At 40.3% G+C, this 17,281-nt stretch overlaps 2 protein-coding genes across 8 annotated transcripts in view; one reads left to right on the plus strand and one right to left on the minus strand.

Moving 5' to 3' along the window:
* The window catches only part of Stau2 (staufen double-stranded RNA binding protein 2), a 305,215-nt gene that overhangs the window by 278,598 nt on the left and 9,336 nt on the right, over positions 1 to 17,281 (minus strand). The gene's annotated exons all lie outside the window — the stretch shown is intronic.
* Positions 1 to 17,281, plus strand: part of Ly96 (lymphocyte antigen 96) — a 415,901-nt gene that overhangs the window by 191,154 nt on the left and 207,466 nt on the right. The window lies entirely within an intron of this gene.

Below are 17,281 nucleotides of genomic sequence, written 5' to 3' on the forward strand. Positions count from 1 at the left end.
GTCAGCTGAGTATGTGTTTTGATTTTTACTTCCTTATGGGTCATATGTTCAAGTTTCTTGCACATGTAATTTTTTTTTTCTTTTTGGAACAGTTTCTCAGTAGATTTGGAGATGTCCTGGAACTCACTCTGTAGATCAGGCTGGCCTCAAACTCACCAGGTCTGCCTCTGCCTCCCAAGTGCTGAGATTAGAGGAGTGCACCACCACCACCTGGCAACACACAATTTTTACTGAGTAACAAACACTGAATTTTACCGTGCTGTGCTTGGTGTTTTTCATTCCTATACTTCTTCCCGAACTTTACCTAGGCTGCAGCTAAGGACACAGAAGAAGTCTATTTAAGTCTTGCTTTTGTTGACTGGCTTCAGGGCAGCATCATCTCATGTGAGAGGGAATGCAGACTCATTCCACATCTAGGAAGTCTCCCACCCTCCAGGGCTCCAGCAACTGCACTGCCCGTGCTGTGTACTCCTCATTTCAGACTGCTACAGCAGAACACCAAGACGACTGATTTACCAAAACCACAGACTCCCTGCACTTCTCAAGTCGTGAGTCCCAGTGCTGCGATACCAGTACCAAGGCAGCAGGCTGAGCGGCAAGAGAACAGGGCAGCAGAAGTGGGCCAAATTCTCTTGTAACAAACCCACTCTCACAACAACAACTTCCCGACGGTCTCAATTCTCATCACTGCTGCACTGGAGATTATTATAATTCTTATTAGTTAATCCAAAACATTAACTGAGAGAAAATACAAAACATAGTACTTCATATGTTTCTCATCTCAGGAATTAGTGGCCTTCACTAGCTGATGTCCAAAGTCCTAAGAACTGTTGTTTTCATGAACTGTGTGGGTTTCTTTCTTTCTTTTAGAGTGAGGAAGCTTGTGTTGGGGAATATTATTTTCAGGTGTGTTTCTTTTGTTTATGCTGCATTTGTTTAACTCTGTGAAACTGATTCTTTGCCTGTCTAAAGCACCTGATGGTCTCATAAAGAGCTGAACAGCCAACAGCACAGCGAGGCAGGGGCAAGGATAGGCGGGGCTGGCAGGCAGAGAATAAATGGGGAAATGAGGAGGTCAGGAGCCAGCCACCCAGCCAGTCGTGGACTTAGGGTGAAAGGAAGACTACCGAAGAAAAGGGAAAGCCCAGAAGAAGAAAGGAGTCAGGACATTTAACAAAAGCTGGCCAGAAACAAGCCGAGCTAAGCGGGCGCCTTAGATAAGGGTAAGATAAGAAGGACATTTAGCCTCCACGTGAATTATTTGGGAGTTGGGTGGCACCACCCCCCCCCAAAAAAAGCAAAAACATCTTATAAAAGCTTGTTTCAGAGGAAGGCAGATATGATTTCTATTACTATACGTAGAAGAGACATTGAAGTCCCCATCTACTCCTGTATACTTAGTCTATCTCTGCCTTTGTATTTGAAGTTTCTTGTAAACACACTATCTATAGGTCTCTGATTTTCAGGCCAACCTGCCTTCACTTTTCCATTAGCATGTTCAGATCAGTTCAGTCTACTTCAGGTGCCACTGCTGTGACCACTGCTGTTAGAGTTTATCTATTCTTCTGCTATGTCTCTTATTTTTATGGATGCTACTTTATGCATGTGTGTGAGAGTGTCTTGTTTACGCATGCGTGTGCATATGGAGACCAAATGACAACGCTGAGTATCCAACTTGACTTTCTGAGACAGGGTCTCGCACTAACATAGGACTTACCACTTTAACTAGGTTCATGTTTAGCAAGCCCCCAATAATCTTGCCTCTTCCTTCCCAGAGCTGAGATTCCGCATGCATACCACTGGGCCTAGCTTTTGATGTGGGTTCCTGAGGAATGGGAACTCAGGTCCCGCCTCACATTTGCATGCCAAGACCTTACTTTACTGATCTAGCCATCTTCCCAACTCTGGTTTGGTTTTGTGACAAAGTCTCACTGTGTAGCCATTGATGGCCTGGAACTTGCTGTGTAGAGTAGGTTGGCCTTGAACTTACAGAATCCTTCCTCTGACTGCCTCTGCCTCCCAAGTGCTAGAACCACAAGCATCATTCACCACATCTGATTTCATTCAAATAAACATTATACCATTTCATGTGTATTAACAATTCTATAGCTGCCTTTCCCTTCCTTCGGTATTTCTGCCATTGACATCAATCTCTTTCTGTGTATGTTAGAAACACCTAATTCACTGCTAACATTTTAGCTTTAATCCATTATCTCTTCTTTCCCCATGCTGGTAAATGCAGGCCTTCCACATAAGCAAGCACTTTACCACTGAACCATACTGTAAGCCCTAGTCCATTATTGTCCACAAAAAGTTAAAAATTAAGTCTTGTGATTGTCAACCATTTAATCATTTCTTTTCAAAGATACAAATTTCCTTGTGTTAATATTTTCCCATTAACCTAAGAACTTCTTTTATGACTTTATTTATAGAGCTGGATAGCTGAAAATGGACTTCTTTGGAATCTTCTTGAAAGACACTTTAATAATAACACATCTCTGTTATAATATACATGATAAAGGATTAATAGCCGGGATATATATTTTTTTATTAAGCCAATTATAAAAATGGACAAAGGACTGAGCAGACAGTCCTCCAAAATTGATCTACAGCTGGTCAGGACACACAACAAATGTTACTATTAGAAACAAAAAATACCTCATGTGTCAATTAGGGTGGCTACCCGTCCTTTTTTTTTTTTTTTTAATCCTTAATGGAAAATCACTATTCATGAAAATGTGGGGAAAACTGGAACTCTTGTTCATTGCTGCATGTATTCTCTATGGAAAATAATGTAGCAATTCCTGAAAGCAGTAATGACAGAATTACTACATGGCAATTTCACTCCTGGGCATATATAAAAAGAACTCAAATTGTGGACTCATGTTTCTATATCATGCTCATAGCAGTATTATTCACAACAGATAAACAGGAGCAGCTCACCAAGAGATGACTGGAAAACAAAATGTGGTATTTACATAAAACAGATCCACTCGGATTCACACTAGTAAAAACAAAATATGGTATATACATACAACAGATCACTCACACTAGTAAAAAGGTGAGAACAACTTAAATATCTACTAGTGGATGAATGGACAAACCACACACACACACACCCCACAGAGGAGTATTTACTCTTTGATTTTCAAAAGCAAGAAAATTCTGATATACACTAAAGCATGAACTTTGAAAACATTGTACAAAAGGACAAATACATACAATTGTATTTATACAGCGGTACTTAAGAGTAGTCAGATGCAGAGTCAGAAGCTAAAGTGGCGATTGCCGGGGCTCAAGGGATGGGCAATGGGAGAAGTTAGCATTTAATTACAGTTCCAGTTTTGGAAAATTACAAATGTCTGCAGATGAATGACAGCAACAGATGTGGAACAATATGCATCTAACACTAATGTCACAGAACTGCAGAGGTCAAAATAAGTCACTATAATCAATTGTACTAGGTAAATTTCAACTCAAGAACTTTAAAAATCACAACTGAAAGTCTCTTATTTTTGGAAAGTATTTTCGGTTAGAAAAGACTGCTAACGGGTGTTTCTCCTTCATTACAAGGCTGCACCACTCTTCTGGCTGAAACTTTCACAAACATCTCATATCCATTCATATCTTTACTATTTGTTCAGGGATGAAGATGGCGCTTAGAAGTAGAGGGTTTGCACAGTACCACAGCATTCTGGGCAGTAGGAAGTACTTACCTTGTCTCAGTCAAGAATCCCTAGGCATCACTAATGTTCTGCTATTATGTGCGTTCCTTTAACATGCCTTTCACTTTGGGTTCACAGACTTCTTTCTTAGCACCATTTGCGGCTTTCAGTAGACACGTAGTCATTTCTAATGTTTTGTTTCGCTTTTCCTGGGCCCTAGATCCACTTGTGTCTCAGGTGACCAGTTCTCTCCCGACAGCCCACTGATACCTGTCTGGTTGACACTGGCAGTGGTGGTGGTTTAAGTCTTTCCAACCTACGCTTCATGCTGAACACTCGGGACTTGTAGATTCAAGTTCACCCTTTTCTTCTCCTGTCTGATTTACCATCAGCTCTATTCAGTATTTTAACTTCAGGTATTGCACTCTGTTTCTATAAGTTCCATCAGTGACATTTTATATTTTCCCCTTATTCTCACATCATTTTTATCTTCTTAACATTTGGAACATATTGATAGTAGCACTTTTATACTGTTGTCTACAAAAATGAACCAATCTTTCTAGCTGATTTTTTTAATCTTGGCTATGAATTGTATCTTCTTTCTTTTTTGCAAACATTTAAATTTTGAAAGTGACATAGCATCAAATTAAACTATTAAAGGAAAGCAATACACTGAAATTTACTAATTCAAAGCACTTCACTACCTGTATCTAATTGCAAAACATTTCTTCTCTCCAAAAAGGAAACTCCATGCCAATTAGGCAGTTAGTTGCTCCCCAGTTGTTCTCTCTAGATCAGTGGTTTCCAACCTGTGGGTGGCAACCCCTGTTGAGGTCAAATGACTGTTTTACAGAGATCATACATCAGAAATCATGCATATGAGACATTTACATTATGATTCATAACAGTAGCATAATTACAGTTATGAAATAGTAATGAAAATAACTTTGTGATTGGAGGTCACCATAACATGAGGGAATGAATTAAAGGGTTGCAGCATAGGAAGGTTGAGAACTGCTACTGGCCTATACCCTGGCAACCACCAATTTTTATTTTGCCTCTCTGAATTAGCTATTCTGGATATTTGATATAAATGGAATCATAGCATATCTGGCTTTGTGTCTTTGATTCTTCAGTGTATTTTTAAGACTCACCCACACACAGTATGACATATATCAGTACTCTTCTGTCTAGGTACTATTTTCTGAAGTATCAATACCACAGATAGCTTATTCACTCACCCCGACATATATTTGGTCTGTTTCTCTCCTTTCTGTACTGAACACTACTATAAATGTAAATATCTGAGTGCCTATTTTAAACTCCGTGGAATATGTATTTAAATGAAAATCAGTGGATCATGACAATTCTATGCTTTAGTTTGAGGAACTCACTAGTTAACCCACAGAAGATCCATCATTTCAAACTCCCACTAGTATACAAAAGCTCAAATTTTCCCAGTCCCGACAAACTCACTGTGTTGGTCTTTTGATTTGATTCTAGCTATCCTAGCAGGTATACAGTATCTCATGGGCCTTCGGATTCATCTGGTCATGTATGCTGTCTTTTTTTCATGGGCATCTTCATGATTTGTATGCCTTCTTTATAGTACAATTTAGGTTTTCTCCCCCCACTTCTCATTGGAGTTGTAAATTTTAGTTTTGGGGGTTTGGGGAGAGGGCTTCTGAGATGCATCCTTGCTATAGTGCAACTATCCTCTACTGAAACATCCGTATCACCCTCCTGGGGAGCAAGAATGACAGGCAAACACTATCAGTAACCCAGTTCTTAAATTTAGAACATACACACGCCTTGAGTTTCATGTAGTGTATAAGGATCATTTTCAATTGTCCCAGAATAACCTATTGAGGAGATTATTCTTTCCCCCTCTCAAGTTTTGGCATCCTTGACAAAAAAAAAAAAAACATTCTGGTTTATTTCTATATTCTCAATTTCATTCTGTTGGTCTATAAATCATCTTCACTGCCAATATCACCCTGTTTGGATTACTGTAGTAAAATTTCAAATAGGAAACATGAGTTCTCCTCAGCTCTGCTCCTTTGCAATGCTATCAGGATATTCGAGCCTGTTCTTACTGTGTGTATCACCTCTGAATTTCACTATAGTTCTAATGAAGACTACATGGGTTCGGTAGGCTGCTTGAAGCAGAAGAGTCATCTTCAGCTAATTCTTCCTATTCGCAGATGCAGTATGTTTTTCTACCCATCTAGCTTTCCTTTAATTTCTTCCAACAATGTTTCATAGTTTTCAGTGTACAGGACCTTTATAAAGATTTGTTGGGGAAAAGCACATGTGCCATGGCAAATGTGTGGAAACTTGAAGGGGTCAGTTGTCTCTCTCCACCATGTTCCCAGGATTGACAATGTGTGCCTTTACCAGCTAAGCCATCTCACTCATTCATAAATGATTTTTTAATTGAGATTTTCATTGCTGGCATACAGAAACACAACTGTTTCATATGGTTTTTTATGTGCCTAAATGTATGCTCACTTAGGCTACTGACTTTGTGAATTCTGCATGCCTGGATTCATGAAGATTTTCTATACAGTGGATTATTGTCATTTGCAGATGGTTTCATTTTCTTGTATAACTGCTCCTGCTATAACTTCCACTACTGTTGCAAGAACCACCCACGTGGTCAACTAAATCCACATAAAACCTGAGAGTGTTTGAAAAGGAATTCTAGACAAAAAAAAAAAAAAACCCACTGAGTTTAACACAGCTTCTTGCTGTTTGCTGGCAGCTTGCTGCTGCTCCTTTAAGAGAGATTTTCCTGGCTCAGCCACAGCAGAAAAAAAAGCAGCAATTTTGAAATGCCAGCTTTCTGGGTTGTGCTGCCAGCATGACCTCTGGCTCTTTCAGGCAGGAGGTCTGGCTACAGAGCATTTGAGTGGGGTTTGTGAGCAGTGTGCTGCAGCTTGCTTAATGGCAACATGGACCAGCTTTGATCCTGGAACTGGGACGGTGTGCACAGCTCAGAGGCACAAGCGGCTCCATGCTGGACTGTGTAGAGTGAGCAGGCAGTACCATATATGCAATAGTAACAGCATAGCTTAAATTTTAGACTGGGTGGGCAAGCAGGAACTGCCATATTTTCCCCTAATAATGGCACAGCACAAGTTTTAAGATGCACAAAAGTGCTCCTGGACAGAAAATAATTACAGATATGTAAAAAAAGACAAATCCAGATGAGTCATCATGTTGGATAAATGTACGTAGGCTTGGGAGAGAGAAGAAAAGAAGTATAGAGAGTTGGAAAAGAAGTCAAAAAAAGTCTTTAAAGAAAAAGAGTACAGACAGTCATAGATTAAAAGGAGTAAAGAAAAATAAGCCACATAAAGATGGAAAATTCACAGAGAGTCTGAATTATGTATATTATTGTGTTTTCTTTGAATTTTTTGACTGTGAAAGAGCTAAGTACAGAGAGACATTTCATTGTATGGGCTGCTAAGCTAAACTAGCATGTATATTATAAAGGTAGCATGACTTCCAAATTTGGGTCTAAGGATATGCTGCTTTGGAAAAAAGGGTCTTCTGGTTTCCACAGAGGATGAGAACCTGTGGATTGCTTCCAGACTGGTGTGGTATAATGGAACAAGACCCCCTGAAAGGTCACCATGAATACCCCTCAAAAAATTACTTCACCCAACTGCTGACTGAGATGAACCTAGCACACAGGATACATCATAAAAGACCTGATTAACAGTGCCCCCAAACAGCAGGAAGCAATTTGGAGAGAAATAACTATGTCCATATTCCCAAATATTGTGAATAATTGTTTGTTTACATTTAAAGGGGGAATATGCTATAGAGATGAATAATTTGCTTTGGTATAGATCTTGGTTTACTGATACAAATTTAAGGTAAATTTTGTTATACTGTACATGTATATTTCTGCCCTTGATTAAGGTATTGTGTTTGTGTAGTTCATTTAAAACTGTAATGTATAATCAAGAAATATAGATTAATAGACATTCATCTATAGTAGTCAAGATTGTAGTCATGTTAGGTTTTCTAGAGAAAGAGATATATTTCAGTTAGATAGATATCTAACTTCAAATCTTTCAGAGACTTTCAGAATATGGCATTTAAAATGTTTTAATAACTTAGGACTTTTCATGACAATGAGACATTTCTGCTCCTGGCAGCACCAATTACTTCATGAGGAAGATGGGCATCAAAGAGGCTCCTTATGGAGTTTGTTAGATGAACTGTACATACAAGATCCACAGAGAAATGACTGCTGAACTTGCCTAAAGGTCAGACAATCCTCTGAGATTCCTGCTTCATGAAAGAGTCTACAAGACATTCTGCAGGATACAGAAGAAAGTGACTGGCAAACTGCCAATATAGGCAGAACTGTCTTTGAAATTTTCTGCTTCATAGAAAAGTTGGCTGGATATTATGGGACTGCAGGCTGAAGATGGATGTCCAAACTGTACAGAAAAACTTTGGGTGACTGTCCAGGGAATAAGATGTCTCTGTCAATTCTAGAGTTTTGGAAGTTGCTTACAATGCACTTCCTGTTTACTTAGGTAATATCATATCTTTCTGGAGAAGGATATCCTTCTCCTCTTGAAGGAGTTGAAGAATTTATAGTTATATAGTTTTCCTTAGTTATGATAAAAGATAAAGTAGATATAAATATTATAAATGTAATTCTTGTTTGATACCTCTTTTGTTATATCTAAAATAATAAATAATAAAATAAAATATGTTAATAATAAAATAAAAAATGTTTATTTTGTTAAGGTTAAAGCCTTACTTTTTATTAAACAGAAAAGGAAAGGTGATGTGGGATTTCGCTCTGTGTGCTGTGATTACCATTAATGAATAAAGAAACTGCTTTGGGCCTGTTGATAGGGCAGAACTTAGGTAGGTGGGGAAAACTAAACAGAATGCTGGGAAGAAGAAGGCAGAGTTAGAGAGATGCTATGGAGCCACTGCTAGAGTCAGACATGCCAGAACTTTGCTGGTAGGCCACGACCTCATGGTGATATATAGATTGATAGAAATGGGTTAAATTAAGATGTAAGAATTAGCCAATATGAAACAGAGCTAATGGGTCAAGCAGTGATTTAATTAATACAGTTTCTGTGTTGTTATTTCAGGGCTAAGCTAGCCGGGCAGCCAGGACAAACAAGCGGGCCCTCCTTCTACACACTACATGTGAGTGCAAGTGGTAAAAGGCGTATCTCCTCTTGACTTCTTGATCCTGATGAGAGGAAGAGTTTCAGTCTTTAAGGGAGTTTGTGGTGGTTTGAATAAGAATGGCCCCCCAAAGGTTCACATATTTGAATACTCAGTCATCAGGGAGTGGTGCTACTTGAGAAGAATTAGGAAGTGTGGCCTTGTTGGAGGAAGTAAGTGTATCACTGGGGTGGGGGGAGTGAGGTTCCAAAAGCCCAAGCCAGACCCAGGGGTTCTCTTCCTGCTGCCTGAGATTTCAGATATAGAACTCTCAGCTACCTCTCAGGAAGCATGGTGACTCCAGAACCATGCTTGCTTTGGTCACCATGCTTCCTGTTATGATGATAATGAACTTAATCTCTGAAACAGTAAGTTTCAGTTAAATGCTTTCATTTATAGGAGTTGCAGTAGTCATGGTGTTTCTTCACAACAATAGAACAGTGACCTAAACAGACTTGGTGGTCAGCTTTGGGTTTTCATTAATGCTGATGTTGAGGAAATATTAAAGTCTTTCCTTATTAGTCCTACTCCTGTTTCACCAGCAGGTGCTACACTTTGCCAAATGGTTTCTGGCAAGTCAAAACCCTCATTTGATAATTTTCTCTTTGTTCTATTAGTATGGTAAAACATATTAACTGATTTTCTTATGCTGAGCCAATCCTGCATTCCTGGGATAATTCTTGGTCATGAAATATCACTTTAAATGTGCTAAAAATTTGCTGAGGATATGTGTACCTATAGGGCACACTGCTCTATAGTGTTATTTTACATGGCTTTGGTATCTGTGTAGTACTGGCATCAAGGAATGAATCAAGATGTATTCTTATTCCTCTTTCTCATGTTTTCTCTTTCCCTAAGTTGTAGAGTCACATTGTCTGTGATCTTTCTTGTTAAAGCAGGTGTCCACTGCTACTAACTACCCTCTGGTTATCAAGGTCACTACTAATAGGACAGTGTCCTATTAGTTTCATTTCTGTTGCTGTTATAATGTTCTGAAAAAGAAACAACTTAGGGGAGAAAGAATTCATTTTGGCTCACGATGACAATTTACAGTCCAGTATATCCAGGAAGTCTAGTAGAAGACATCACACCACTTTCGAGAGCAGGAAATGAACGCATGCATGCTGCCTGCCCGACTTCTTTCCCCACTCTTATGCAAACTAGTGCCACCCTCTGAAGGCTGAATCTTCTCAGAGCAATTAATATTTAAGGGAAAACAAAGAAGAATTCCTGAAGCTTCAGGCATGAAAACTGAGGGTCCTGGAAGCCAATCTGGCCTCGTCTTAGGATTCCATTGCTATGAAGAGACACCATGGCCAGGGCAACTCTTATAAAGGAACGCATTTAAATGGGGATGGCTTACAATTCAGAGGTTTAGTCCATTATCATCGTGGCGGAACATGGTGGTATGTAAGCAAACATCGCACTAGACAAGCTGAGAGTTCTACATCTTGATCAGCAGACAGTAGGAGATACATGAAGAAACCTCAAAGCCTGCCTTCTCAGTGATACACTTCCTCCAACAAGGCCACAGATCCTAACAGTGCCACTCCCTACGGGCCAAGCATTCAAACATGGGAGTCTAAGGGATCCACACCTATTCAAACCACCACATTCCACTCCCTGGCCCCCATAGGCTTGTAGCCATAAGATAATGCAAAATGCATTTAGTCCAACTTCAAAAGTCCCCATAGTCTATCACAGTCTCAACAATGTTTAAAAGTCCAATGTTCAAAGTGTCTTCTGAGATTCATGCAATCTCTTAACTATAATCACCTACAAAATCAAAAAACAGATCACATGCTTCGAACACATGACAGCACAGAATATAAGGATATACATTACCATTCCAAAAACTGAAGGGAGCATAGTGAGGAAATACTAAACCAAAGCAAGACTGAAAATCAGCTGGGCAAACTCCAAACTCTGAATCTCCATGTCTGAAGTGAAAATGTTCTTCAGATCTCCAACTCCTTTCAGCTTTGTTGACTGCAGCACAGTTCTTTCTCTTAGGCCGGCTCCACTCCTGTCAGCAGCTCCCTTCAGCAGGTGTCCCACGACTGTGGCATCTTTAATTCTTGAAGTCTCCAAGGCAATCCAGGCCTTACCTTCACAGCTTCATGAAATGGTCTCTCTAGACCTTCATTCAGGGACACCCCTGACATATGCCTGGCATCCATGGCTTTCCATAGTGGAAGAGGAAGATTCCACAGCTCCTTTCTTCTATCCTTGATTCTAAAGCCAGAACCATGTGACCAAAGCTGCCAAGTTCTGTTGCTTGCTGGGACTGAAACACAGTCCCATTGTTCAATTACATCTTTACCAGATTTCTGTTTTCCATGGTTTCCTTCACTGCCTAAGTGTGACTGTCCTAGAATTTGTTCTGTAAACTAGATAGGCCTCGAACTCAGAAATCTGCCAGCCTTCTGAGTGCTTGGATCAGAGGTACACACCACCACACCTGGCCCTAGGCCTTTTTTTTTTTTAATTCCTTTTCACTTTACATTAATTCCTTTTCACTTTACATTAATTCCTTTTCACAAGTTGGAAGTTTAGCTGGGTGGGGTCTTGCCCTGAGGTTGCCACTCCTTCTGTTCCATTTCTTAATCTGTTTATCTCTTTGAACACAGGACTTAGCTCCATTCTACTTCCTGGTGCCTTTTCTCCTCATATTGTACATTTTATATTTTTCCTTCCTTTGTTTATTCCTTTTCATTGCTGATCTGTGTAAGTGTGATCACTAATAACCATACAACAGAGTCAATAATGGCTGTCTTGAGATTTTGTCTGTCAACAGAATTAACCCAAAACTCTCTACTGTAGCCTCAGGTAGACTCTTTGGACAAGGACAAAAAGCAGCCACATACATTCTTTGCCAAAATATCACAAGATTCTCCTCTGAAACCTCTTGAGACAGGCCCTCACAGTTCAAATCAACCTCAGCATCACTGTCTTCCATGCTCCTATTAGTATGGCCCACTAAGCCCCAGTTTAAATGTTCAACTGCTCCCAAAGTTCACATTCCTCCAAATAAAAGCATGGACAAGCCTATCACAGCAATAGCCCAGTCCCTGGTACCAACTCTTATTTTAGTTAGGATCTTATTACTATGAAAAGACACGGTGACCATGGTAACTCTTATAAAGGAAAACATTTAATTGGGGCCAGCTTACATTTTCAGAGGTTTAGTCCATTATCATCATGGTTGGGACATGGTGACATGCAGGCATACATGGTGCTGGAGAAGGGGTTGAGAGTTCTACATCTTGATCTGCAGGCAGCAGAAGGAAACTGTGTGCCACTCTGGGTATAGCTTAAGCATATAATAAAAAGCATATTTAAAAAAAGACCTCAAAGTCTACCTCCACAGTGATAGACTTCCTCCATAAGGCCACACCTACTCCAACAGAGCCACACCTCCTAATAGTGCCACTCCCTATAGGCCAAGCATTCAGACACGAGTCTATGGGAGTAATTCCTATTCAAACCAACACAGGCCCCAAATGACTCACTTCTCAAAACACTAAATGATCTATCTGAGTACCTGTCCTTTACTGTCCCTTTACCAATGTCCAGAGTCTGGCAGCAACAGCAATATTACTAGTAAAATTAAAGGTAAGAATGAGAGTACGAGGGCCAGTGCCACTAACTCGGTAGCTCCTCCCCTGGAACCTGTGAGCCAGGCATCAACATCCTCTAAGCTCCCACAGCTATCTTTACACTAGACAAGGAATAACCACCACTGGAACAATTGGCCCCCTCTTGCCCTACAGGGGTCCATGCTCTTTTGCATTCAAACTCTACTTTGTCCTGCCTGTTCCCCCCACTCTACTTTATGCAAGCCTCAGAGCTTCCTTCCTCTTCACTTCAATATTCCAACATCTACTCTCAAGCCTTGTAAACTCTCTCTCCCAAGGCTACAAGTGTCTACTTTAGAATTCTCCTACCCCTTGGGATACCCTGACCTATCAAGTCTCCCTCAAACTCCAACCCACAAAAAATAGCCCTATTTTCGCCACTCAGTTAACACTATCCAGTATGGGCAGAACCTTATTTATTTGCACTGCTGCAGTCTAATGGAAAAATAAGTTTCTTTGCCTATGACGTTATAATCAGGAAGAAAAGTCATCAATATACCATGTCCCCTCTACTATATCCTGGAAGCTAGTGAATTCCCATTAGTTACTTGGTGAACAATTCATTTTACAAATGATAATTACAATTCAAGGACTGTTGATTACAAATAAAAAGGAAGAGATGACAGACACGAAAAAGCAATTCACAAAGGCAAAGCATAGGAGAAAGTGTGGGAGCAAACCATGGAAACGGGAACTAAAACTACCGTGGTCAGACACTGGCATGGTGGAAGATGGAAATGGGCATCCTATGCTATTAGTAAAGGTAACTGAGTACTTTCGTACATATACACCAAATCACTAGTAACTTCTGACTAGCATTTAACTTACAGTAAGTTATAATAACTAGAAAAGGAGACATGTAAAAATTTACATAAAAATCTGCTCCCAACAATACTTGAAGTTTCAGCACTTCTAAAGATGATGACTAAATCACTCCAGAATTTTTTTAAATATGGTATAATGCATTTGTAAAAATAGCATATTCACAAAGAAATACCCCTTCATAAAGAAATTAAATATACATGCCAAAAAGTGCTAACAGTGTAACAGAACATGGAACTTTCGTGACTTTTTCTTCTCATCTACACCATTCATTTTTCTGTAGTATAAGTTGCACATATATAATTTTATACTTTGTTTACCCACAACATATTGTTTTTATTATTTGGGAACTTCATACAATGCGCCTCATCACACTCACTTCCCTTTCCTCCCAGATCTACCCTCCCACCCTTGTACCCTCCCCCTCCAAAAGCCCCACCAAGTCCAATTAGTGCTGCCCATATATTCTCTGGAGCATGGTCAAACTTCCAATGGCCTTGGAAAACTGAGTCCTTAAAGAAAACTGAGTCCTTCCCCACCACAACCCACCAGTAGCCATTAGCTATGAAGAAGTACACTTCAGCATCTTTATCACAATTTTTAAGGACTCTATTTATTTATTTATTTTTAAAAGATTTATTTATTTATTATGTATACAACATTCCTTCCATGTATGCTTGCATGCCAGAAGAGGGCACCAGATCTCATTACAGATGGCCGTGAGCCACCATGTGGTTGTTGTGAATTGAACTCAGGACCTCTGGAAGAACAGTCAGTGCTCTTAACCTCTGAGCCATCTCTCCAGCCCAAGGACTCTATTTAACAGCTTTCCATCTGGACTGTTTTTTTTGGGGGGGGGGGAGGAGCATTGTTTGCTTCTTTAGATGAGGGTATCAACACAGAAGCCTTATGTCTCTCATTCTCAGTTATGAATCTGAAGTCATCGATATTATTACAAAACAAGCTTCCTTGCTTATAGCAGCCAGCAGCAACATGGATCATGGACTTTCACATGGTTTGCAATCGGAGAAGGAATCATGGACATCAACCTGGTTCCCATAGGCAGCAGCCCAGATGAGCAGCATGGTCTCCAGAGGCAGCACCAACCACAGACTTCAACTGGGCTTCTGATAGCAGCATGGACCACAGACACCAACAAGGCCTCCAGCAGCAGAACAGACCACAGACGTCCCCGGGAGACTCAAGCAGGAAAATGAATCACTCCTCATCCCAGACATCCTGTCGCTGCTCAGAGTCAGGGTCATCATGCAGCTGGGCAGCATGTCTAGGGGCGCAAGCTTCAGGCTGCAGCACACCACCCCATGCTCAGCACCTGCTGCCCGGCCAGTACCCCAACACGACTGTGGTGTTTGTAGAGCAAGTGGTAGCAGCAGCAGCAGCAGCAGCAGGCCAGGTCCCTCCCAGAAACCTCCCAGAGGCCCAGTGACCTACTGAGCAAAGATGCACGGTGGCCAAGCTGCGGGTGGCAATAGACCAAGGTAGGCCATGTCTCACCATTCTAACATCATCATTTTCCAGCTCCATGAACTCACTTTTTAAAAGTATCTTCCCATAAGGCCTGCTTTTATCTAGTATAACGTATTTTCTTAAAAGGCAAAAGCAAAACTGAAGGTGTCAATTTAAGGGGAGAAAACGCCATTACTATAATAGAACACAAAGCATTCCATTATTTCTCAAATTACAGTGTTAGACTTAATATCAAATTATTAGATAATATACCATAAGGCAGTTATTTGTATATATTCAATTTTAACAGTTTGAGTAGTAGATACAGAAGAATCTGTTAGGACCAGGAAAAAGTGCAGCTATTTGAGTATAATTAGAGGGGGAAATCCCCCCAAATACTTAAAACTAACCCTAGGAAGCACATGAAAATCAACAGTCAAATATTCGTTGCTTCGTAGGGGTCAGCTTAAAACCTCTCCCACCCCTCTTTACTTTTACCTTACAAACCCTCCCCATGAGAAAGCAACTGCCAGGAAAATAATAAAGAATAAAAGTCACTCAAGTTTAGTAATTCAAATCTAAGCTTGGTCAATGGCAAAGTCTTCACAACTTCTACTATTCTCAATTATGGCAAATATTCCTCTCTGACTTGAATGCTTTGAAGGATGAAACTTAGCCAGTAATAGTAAGCAATCCCTAATGGATCCTAGGAATCCATATCTGGTACAGCGAACCTCATCTATCTCTGACCATGACTTAGGATTTCTAGGTAAATCCAAGGAATTGCATACAATGCCTAATTCAGTGTGAGTAAAGCAGCAAGTGAGTAAATCCTCGTTAGTGTGAACTCTTCCACTTCTGATGAATGACTATCACAAATGAGTAATCATTTTTACCTGGCATACAAAAGTATGAAACAAATTGTTCTCATTGCATCTGGCGTGGCAACCAAGAGCTGCTGAGAACCCCTGAATGACACCTACAGCAGAATCTAAGACAATCTCACAGGTCACACAGATACTTCTGATGCCAAGAGTTCTCTAAGCTACACTCTAATTGTCTCTGAGAAAAGCAATTTTTGTTTCACAAGAAAATTTCCTAGTGTATGTGGTGGAGGGGGAGGAGGGAGATCAAAGAATAACATAAGACGGCTCTTATATAAATGGCGCGTGGATAAATCAAGATTGTAAAATACCTGAATGAATAACGCAATTATGTAGACATTATGAAAAAGAATACAGGTCTGTGTGCTTTAAGGAATACTACTATTCATTCAGCCACAAATGAATATATTTTTAAGAAACGAAATTATTTGAACGTAGAACTAGAAGAACAAACAGGCAATAGCACTATCTTCACGCAGTATACCTCTAGCAGAGGAGACAACTAGTCCAGGCATCCCTTAGTAACCCTTAGGTAGAAAAGCCTGCAGATGTTCAAGCCTCTAAATTCATATGCTCAGCACACACACAGGTTTACACACACTACCCTGTGCACTCTATCACCGTCAGGTTGCTCTCAGCACACACACAGGTTTACACACACTACCCTGTGCACTCTATCACCGTCAGGTTGCTCTCAGCACACACACAGGCTTACACACACTACCCTGTGCACTCTATCACCGTCAGGTTGCTCTCAGCACACATACAGGTTTACACACACTACCCTGTGCACTCTATCACCGTCAGGTTGCTCTCAGCACCTAGTGTGCCACAGATGCTACGGACAACTGCTGTTTAGGAGGTAACGTCAAGGGAAAAGACCTAACAGAAAGAATTTGCTTTTTAATATTTCTGATTGAAACTACAAATGTGTTACCAGAGACCTATCTACATGCAGAAGGAAGACTGTATTTTTATATTTGATAACTACAAATGCCATAATGCAAATAAATAAAAGACAGGGTATCATGAGATATACTGGGCTTGGGATCAGGCAAGCCCAAACGAGTATGGGGTAGACAGTACAGTCCAGGGCAGCCCATGCAGAACAGGTCCCCAAGCTGGAACAACCCTGCCCAACCCAGAAGACAGTAAGTCAGAGGTAAAACTGACAACTGCGGTGTGACTCCAGCCCAGAAAGGTCTAAGCAGATAAGCTAAGAAGTCACTAGACGTTGTATTCAGAGTACAGGAACCAGAGAGTTCTTGAGTGAGGTGGGTGGAAGTGGGTATGAAGGGGGCAATGGGATTATGTTATTAAATCACAAAAAACAGTAACCACTTCTATCTTGATTACAAACAAAAGATGCTAAGAAATATTTTGTGATATTGGAGCTACAATATTGTACTATTTGTTCAAGGAGTAAATTTTAATGTATATAGTTCTTAGAGGAATGTCAAGACCAAAGGAAAAGTGCTTCTTTTGGTGAGTTAACGGTGCTACACACCATAGTTTATTTAGGGGTATACTTTGTAGTCCATGTAAACACCCTAGAAAAAGAATCACCTTTTCAAGTGGTGCTACATCATGACCA

Source organism: Myodes glareolus, chromosome 16 (genome assembly GCF_982192425.1).
Source record: "Myodes glareolus chromosome 16, mMyoGla1.1, whole genome shotgun sequence".
Lineage (NCBI taxonomy): Eukaryota > Metazoa > Chordata > Mammalia > Rodentia > Cricetidae > Myodes > Myodes glareolus.